The 8,833-nt window shown below is 37.5% G+C and overlaps 1 non-coding gene across 1 annotated transcript; it reads right to left on the reverse strand.

The window, feature by feature from the left end:
* Window positions 1–8,493: 8,493 nt before the first annotated feature.
* On the reverse strand, window positions 8,494–8,597 carry LOC113300714. The gene has a single exon (XR_003335904.1). It is a non-coding gene; the product is annotated as a small nucleolar RNA R71 (small nucleolar RNA).
* Window positions 8,598–8,833: the final 236 nt, after the last annotated feature.

An 8,833-nucleotide genomic window follows, 5' to 3' on the forward strand; every position in this document is an offset into this window, starting at 1 on the left:
CTCATCATACAACGCTGAAAAGTTGCAGGGGCATTACATAGCCCGAAAGGCATGCTCTATACGCAAAGGTACCAAAGGGACAGGTAAAAGTGGTTTTCTCTTGGTCTTCTGGGGCAATAACGATCTGATTATAACCGGAGTAGCCATCTAAGAAGCAATAGTGACTATGTCCAGCTAATCGCTCTAGCATTTGGTCGATAAAAGGAAGGGGAAAGTGATCCTTCCTTGTGACCTTGTTCAATTTCCTATAGTCAATATACACACGCCATCCCGTGGTCACTCGGGTTGGGATTAATTCATTATTATCATTCTGGACTACAGTGATACCTGATTTCTTGGGGACAACCTGAACAGGGCTGACCCACTTACTGTCTGAAATTGGGTAATAATACCGCATCTAACAACTTAAGCACCTCTTTTCGAACTACCTCTTTCATGTTAGGGTTCAGTCGACGTTGCATCTCCCTAGAAGGTTTGGAGTCTTCCTCTAAATGAATCTGATGCATACACACAGTAGGACTTATACCCTTAATGTCTGCTATAGTCCACCCTAAAGCTTCCTTATTGTCTTGAAGTACATTTACTAGCCTACTTTCCTGATCACTATCCAAATTGGAAGCTACAATCACAGGTAAAGTCTCAGATGGGCCTAAAAACACATACTTTAGAGTATCGGGTAGTGGTTTAAGGTCCAACTTTGGGGGCTCTTCTAAAGAAGGAATTAGGGTAGTCTCAGAAACTGGTAACGGTTCGAACCTAGCTTTCCATCTATCAGTGTCTAACACAGGGGTAGAATCTAATAGAGCATTCACCTGTTCAATAGTGCTATCGTCGTCAAAATCTAAACCAAAATGGGATAGACAACTTTCTAATGGGTCTTCAGACAAGATGTTTGGTAATGACTCCTGAACTAAGGCTTCTATCATGTTCACCTCCTCAACACATGTGTCATCTAGCTCATGAGGTTGCTTACTGACATTAAAAATGTTCATCTCCATAGTCATATTACCAAAAGATAAACTCATCACACCATTTCGACAGTTAATGATCGCATTAGACGTAGCTAAAAATGGGCGACCTAAAATCACAGGTATCTGGTTCTCTGGGTCAAGGACAGGTTGGGTATCTGGAACCACGAAATCCACTGGATAAATAAACTTGTCGACCTCAATAAGAACATCCTCGATAACACCTTGAGGGATTTTAACAGACCTATCAGCTAACTGCAGTGTCATTTGAGTAGGTTTCATTTCACCAAGTCCTAGCTGTAAGTATACATGGAATGGCAGTAAGTTCACACTGGCTCCTAAGTCAAGTAAAGCTTTTTCTACCCGGAAGTTACCTATTGTGCAAGCAATGGTAGGAGAACCTGGGTCTTTGTACTTTGGAGGTGTAGTGTTCTGAATGATTGAACTTACGTGACTAGCTACAAAGGCTTTCTTATGGACGCTAAGTTTTCGCTTTCGCGTACACACATATCCTTAAGGAACTTGGCATAAGCAGGAATTTTCCTAATTGCATCTAATAAGGGAAGGTTTATGGTAACTTGCTTAAAAACCTCCACTATGTCATTAAAGTTCGATTCCTTCTTTGTTGGTACTAATAGCTGAGGAAATGGGGCTCTAGGCCTAAAATCAAACCTTTGAGGAACCGAATTCACATCATTAGAAACTTTGTCAGTCTCTTCAGCTACTAGTACTGAGAGGTGAGATCCTGAGGGGTGAACTACAATATGTTCACTATCGGGCATGGTTACCTTATTGTCTACAACTCTACCACTTCTAAGGGTTCTAACAGCATTCAATTGATTCGATGGTTTTTCACCTAATTCATGAACTCCTCTAGGTTTGCGTTGCGTTTGATTAGAAAACTTACCTTTTTCTCTCAAAGAATCACTTATCAGACCAACCTGAGTTTTTAACTCGGAAATAACCTGACTGTTTTCTTGTCCTATCCTGTTACTAGCTTGTAGACTTTGTTCTACGGATAAATGGAATTTTGAAGTTTGCTGAGTTAGCAAGGCAAGAGATTCCTCTAAACTTAGGATTTTCTTATCTGACTGATTCTGAAACTGAGCTAGTCCTGAAGGATTCTTAGTATAGCCAAAACCCGGGGGAGCATTAGAATTACTAAACTGACCTTGACTTTGGCCCTTAGACCACGAAAGGTTCGGATGGTTTCTCCAACCAGGATTATAGGTTTCTGAATATGGGTCAATATTTTGACGGTTATAAAATCTAGTGTTATTATAAAGAGTATTGGCCTGCTCTTCAATATTCTGGCCTTCCCAAAAAGGCTCCACTCTACCACTAGTCTGTCCCACTTCTAAGGCTTCTAACCTTTTTGCTATAGCAGCAATTTTGGCATCTCATTCATAGCCTCCTTCTACCCTATTAACGTTTCCTCTACTTAAAAGAATTGTTTTCTGGGGTGCCCTACTATTTTCCTATTGCTGGGTTTTTTCAGCGATTTCATTAAAAAAATCGCCGCATCAACAGTTTGGTTTTCAAATCCATCAGTGCATAGAGACTCAACCATGGTCGTTATGGAATAATCTAAACCCTCATAAAGGATCTGAACTAGCATAACCTTTTCTAAACCATGATGAGGACACTGGGATAATAAATCATTGAACCTTTCCAAATACCTATATAAAGATTCTCCCTCTTGTTGTGAAAATGTGCATATTTGCATCCTAATAGACGATGTTTTGTGCCTAGGGAAAAACTTATTGAAAAAGGAAGATGTAAGTTGTTCATATGTCTCAATTGACTCGGAGTCCAAACTATACAGCCACGACTTGGCCTTATCTTTCAGGAAAAATGGGAATAACCTAAGTTTCAAAGCATCATCATTTAAGCCTCTAATTCTTAGAGTACTACAAATTTCCTCAAAATCCCTAACATGGTAATAAGGATTTTCATTTTCTTTCCCCTATGGAATCAATCCGAGTTAACGTAAGTTGAATATACGCGAGGGAAGCTCGGTGGAGCTTTTATACCCAAGGCTTCACCAGTATTACAGAGCGGCGCAGTCACGCATTCAACTTACAGAAACCGTCAAGAACTTCGAAGTATGCTTAAAAGAGTAACCAATATTTTTCGAATGACTTTCTTGTTAAGCTCGTTACCCTATCGGTCTCGTTCTATTCAAAATTTTAGTCTTAGGTTCGCGTAGGTTACGTGTTCCTAAAGCGGGCAAGAAGAGAACGGTGATGAAATCCGAACCCTTATCTTGTATGGCCAGGCCTTGCCCTTTACTAGAAAAATAAATGTTCGTATTCAGTCCTCAACATATATGCATACGAAGGAGTCCAGTAACTCGCTGACAGGGGATTCGCGAGTGTTTAGAATCTTACCTCCCGTTCCAGACGGGGGATGAATCGGTTGTAGTCGACTCGGGCCACTGACTCCGATGTTTAGTGTACGAACCCAAGGTGCAGAGACAATATCGTAATTGTCCTCCTTCTCTGCAAACAGTTTATATTTAAAGTACCCTTCCGTAGGGTAATAAAAAAAATAATGTCCCAAAGTCCAAAAGTCCAAAAAAATAAAGAAAAACTACAAAAATAATAAACCCTAGTACAGTTTTTTTTTTAAATAAAATAAACAAGCCCTAAACTAAAATTGTCTAAAAAAAAATAAAATTTTCTTCTTTTCTGTTCTTTTTGCTTTAATCTTTAGCTCCAAGTCTTTATGAAATCACCAAACTCCTTGGATCAATTTTCTTTATGATCCAGAACCTGTACACACAAGATAAATACCCAAAAACATAAAAAAAAGACAAAAATAATAAAAACAAAAAAACCAAAAAAAATAAATCTAAAACCCTAAAAACAAGTCCGCGTCGGCGGCGCCAAAAATTGATGTGATTTATAGATAGTGGTAAAAGTGGTTCGATTCTCAGACTTGTGAAGGATATTAATTAGACTTAAATCCTAATAATAAAATAGAAAACTCACTAAAATTTATAGCAAACTCAATCAAAGATGATATCAATACTAAAAGAAACACTGAGGCTAAGATTCCACTATTTTCCAAATTCAAAATGATTTAATCCAATATTCATATTCATGCAATTTTTTCGTTCAATTTGATTTTAAACTATTGCAACAAGTAGATTCTCAAAATAACAGGTGTAAATCCGAAGCATAGAACATCAAAAACCTAGGTCCAAGCATGCTCTATCAAAATAAATAACAATTGCATAACAAGAATCATTCAAACAATTTTCACTCAAGGCAAAACAATCATAAAAATAATTGCGATAAATAAATAAATAAGAATATACCACTTTTTGTTGGAAAAATAGTTTCCTCTATCGCCTCAGCAATGGGGTTTAGCTCCTCATATTAACCACTTGCTCAAAGTACATGTTTGTTGCTCAAAAGTTGATTAAAAAGAAGAGAACGTATAAAACAACGTGTTTGTGACGGATATAATTTTTACGAACCACTGTTACAGAGTACCCTAACACAGAAATGTTGCGAACTCTGAATAGTTGTTACAGAAATTGTTACAAAGTGATTGAATTTTGAAAGAAAAGGACACGGATTCTGCGACTGTCTTCGTCTGTCCAATGTTCTTCAGCTTCGTCTTCTTCCTCCTGCTGCTGCAACTTTCTCTGCAGTGTGATTTCTTCGTACCCGAGCTTCCCCTAAACTACGTAAAGGCCCCAAACTACTCGATGATCCCCCTCTGTGATACTCTCCTCTTATTTATATACCACAGGTCATATGAATCCCGAGAATATCTTCCTTTTTCTTCTCTCCCAAGTTCCGTAACTTCCTGCTGTTTTCCTTACTTTCACGCATCTCTAATTTGGTTAAAACTCTTCAAAACAGAGAGTAAAATCTCTCGAGAATATATTCTCTCTTAACTTCACACGTACCTTCCCTTTAATGAACCGAAATTCCCGAAAATACGCTAACTTCCTGTTTTACCCAACTCGAAGATATTTCCTTCTATTTCTCTTCTGCATACGTTAAACAGAGTCCGGGCCCTTCTAAAACTTTCCTTATTCGAAAGATATGAATCCTGGAGGAATTTATCTTCTTCCTGTTGCACGTAATTCCCATATTTAGACACATAAAAATCCCGAGACTTACCACTACCTGTTTTGCGTCAAATCAATAATCAAACCTGTTTAATCGACCAAAACTCCTATGTTATCCATGTTCATCACTAACATGACAAAATAAATCCATTCCCGTAAAAATCTCTTGTTAAATCTCGTCCAAATCCAAAGCAGCAAATACACAGAGAGCTGTAACCATTTTCCCGCCAAATTTAATTTTTCAAACGGAGAAGATGACCTCCCCCTAACCAACTGTCGGGTGTCTTTAACATTTGGGGTGTCCTGGTTGTAAATAACAAGTGGGTGCCCCTTAGTAATTGCGTGTCCCTTATCAAAATAAGGGGTTCCTTTAGTGATTTTCTCCCACGAGCGCAAATAACACTTTTCGAGCCAATTTCGCCGCAAAATCTTATTTTTCCAAAAACACTTACAAAGACATAAAAAGCCAAAATAAATTCAAAATCGAGCACTACCAATATATACAATTGAGATTATATCAGTCACTAAAATGTGTCTATCAGCGCGCCCCTTTTTCTTCATCGTTCAAACACAATTTTGGCGGGAAACTATATTATTACCTGCGTGAATTTGGGAGCATCAGTTGGACGTGAAATAACGAGATTCAATGGCTGATTTTTGTTGGGCTGGATTTCCTAGAGCATAACAGGGTCGGTATATGTGATTGGATCGAATGAATTGGGTTAGATCGACTGGGAGAAGGAAACAGAGGTGTTGTGGTCACGGGTTGATGTAGGAATATTTTTTTAGACAATTCAGAGAGATTAAAGGCTAGAAAAGCTTCCCTAACATTCGTAATTATCTAATAAATAGTTTGGAAGTATTGGAAGAGGTCAAATACGCGTGAAGAGAGTTTGGCAGAAAGAAAACTGCGAAACTTGTTGTGGAGATAAACCAAGATTTTGGGGGAGATTTAATCAAGCCGTGGCCTATAAAAGGAAAGGAGATAAGTCATATAAGGGGTACGAATCCTTTCATAGAAGTTTAGAACACCATATAGCTCCAGAGATCGAGTTGCAGGAAAATACCTTATTCTGCTGCTGCTGCTGAAGAGGAAGAACACGAAGAACATTGACGCACAAGCAACTGTCGCAGAAAACTATCATTGTTTCACAACAGTACCTATGTGTCGTTCATCACAGATGTTGTATTAGGTCTTTAGCTACTATTTCTCCCTGTAACAGTGATTCTGCAACACCAGCAAACTGTTGCGAATCGTCTGTTTTATCATTTTTCATCTTTTTAATCATCTTTTGAGCCATAAACAAATATTTTGAGATCATGATTAATATGAGGAGCTAAACCCCACTGTTGAGGCGATAGAGGAAGCTATTTTTCCAACAAAAAGTGGTACAATCTATTTTATTTAATTTATTGCAATTATTATTATGATTATTTGCCTTGAACTATTATTGAATATGATTTTTATTTGAGTGATTGTGATCAATTTTGATGGAGTATACTTAGTTTATAGACTCTTGATGCTTCATACTTGGTATTTACAATTATTACTTTTGAAAATCTATTAGTTGCAATATTTTAGAATCAAATTAAACGAGAAAATTTCATGAATATAAATATTTGGACCAAATCACTTTGAACTTGGAAAATAGTGGAATCTTAGCCTCAGTGTTCTTTTAATATTGATACCAACTTTGTCAGTGTTTGTTATAATTATTAGTGAGTTTTCTATTTAGTTTTGAATTTAAGTCTAAAGTTATCCTTCACAAGTTCGAGAATCGAATCACTTTTTACCACTCTCTACAAACCACATCAATTATTGGCGCCGCCGACGCGGACTTGTTTTTAGGGTTTTAGGTTTATTTTATTTATTTATTTTTATTTTTATTTATTTTTTTTGTTATTTTTTTTGTTATTTTTTATGTTTTTGGGTATTTATCTTGTGTCTACAGGTTCTGGATCATAAAGAAAATTGAGCCAAAGAGTTTGGTGATTTCATAAAGACTTGGAGCTAAAGATTAAAGCAAAAAGAATAGAAAAGAAGACAATTTTAGTTTAGGGTTTGTTTATTTTCTTTTAGAAAAAAAAAAAGAAAAACTCTATTAGGGTTTATTATTTTTTTAATTTTTCTTTTCTTTTTGGACTTTGGGACATTATTTTTTTTTATTACCCTACCGAAAGGTACTTTAAATATAAACTGTTTGCCGAGAAGGAGGACAATTACGATATTGTCTCTGCACCTTGGATTCGTACACTTGACATCGGAGTCAGTGGCCCGAGTCGACTACAACCGATTCATCCCCTGTCTGGAATGGGAGGTAAGATTCTAAACACTCGGGAATCCCCTGTCAGCGAGTTACTGGACTCCTTCGTATGCATATATGTTGAGGACTGAATACGGACATTTATTTTTCTAGTAAAGGTCAAGGTATGGACATACAAGATAAGTGTTCGGATTTCATCACCTTTCTATTCTTGCCCGCTTTAGGAACACGTAACCTACGCGAACCTAAGCCTAAAATTTTGACTAGAACGAGACCGATAGGGTAACGAGCTTAACAGGAAAGTCATTCGAAAAATATTGGTTACTCTTTTAAGCATACTTCGAAGATCTTGACGGTTCCTGCACGTTGAACGCGTGACCGCGCCGCCTTGTAATACCGGTGAGGACTTGGGTATCAAAGCTCCACCGAGCTTCCCTCGCCTCTATTCAACTTACTTTAACTCGGATTGATTACAGAGGGGTTTGCTTAAATTGTAACGAATTCCCGTTCGAAGGATTAGAAGCTGGTCTAGAAACAATCTAAGTGGAGCCATCATGCTTTTTGTTTGATAGAAATCAATAGGTTTGATTTGGTTGAGTCAGCCTTGATCTGTGTTTGTTTACCCTTACAATTTAGAAAATTCTATTGTATACCTGAACGTAAAAGAGATGCACTAGGTAGATTTGATAAAGGGAAAACTAGTAGTTCTAAGCGTCTCGATTACCTTAATTTAGAGAGTACGACTTTTGAAGATTCTGTTTTTGAACGTCCTTTGACTGAGGATAGAATCCATGTTGCTCCGATAGCGCCAGAAATGGCAACTTTGAAAGCTTTGTTGAATCCAACTAGGACTACTCGTCCCTCATGTATCAGGTTAGTTGATACGGAAGCAACTTATGAACTTAAACCTAGGACCTTACAACTGCTCCCAATCTTTTTAGGGAAAGAAAATGAAAACCCCTTTTTCCATGCTAGGGACTTTGAGGAAATTTGTAGTACCCTCAGGATTAGAAACCTAGATGATGATGCTTTGAAACTTAGGTTATTCCCCTTTTCCCTGAAAGATAAAGCTAAATCGTGGCTATATAGTTTGGCTTCCGGGTCAATCGAAACGTATGAACAACTTACATCTTCCTTTTTGAACAAGTTTTTACCTAGGCACAAAACTTCGTCTATTAGGACGGAAATCTTCACGTTTTCTCAACAGGAGGGAGAAACTTTGTATAGGTATTTGGAAAGGTTCAATGATTTATTAGACCAATGTCCTCATCATGGTTTAGACAAGGTTAGGTTAGTTCAGATCCTTTATGAGGGTTTATATTTTCACACTACAACCACTGTAGAATCTATGTGTACTGGTGGATTTGAGAACCAAACAGTTGATGACGCGATGACATATTTGCATGAAGTCGGCGAAAAGACCCAACAATGGGAAAGTAGTAGGGGACCCCAGAAAACAATTATTCTCGGTAGAGGAAACGTTAATAGGATAGAAGGAGGCTATGAATAAGATG

Source organism: Papaver somniferum, chromosome 7 (genome assembly GCF_003573695.1).
Source record: "Papaver somniferum cultivar HN1 chromosome 7, ASM357369v1, whole genome shotgun sequence".
Classification (NCBI taxonomy): Eukaryota; Viridiplantae; Streptophyta; class Magnoliopsida; order Ranunculales; family Papaveraceae; genus Papaver; species Papaver somniferum.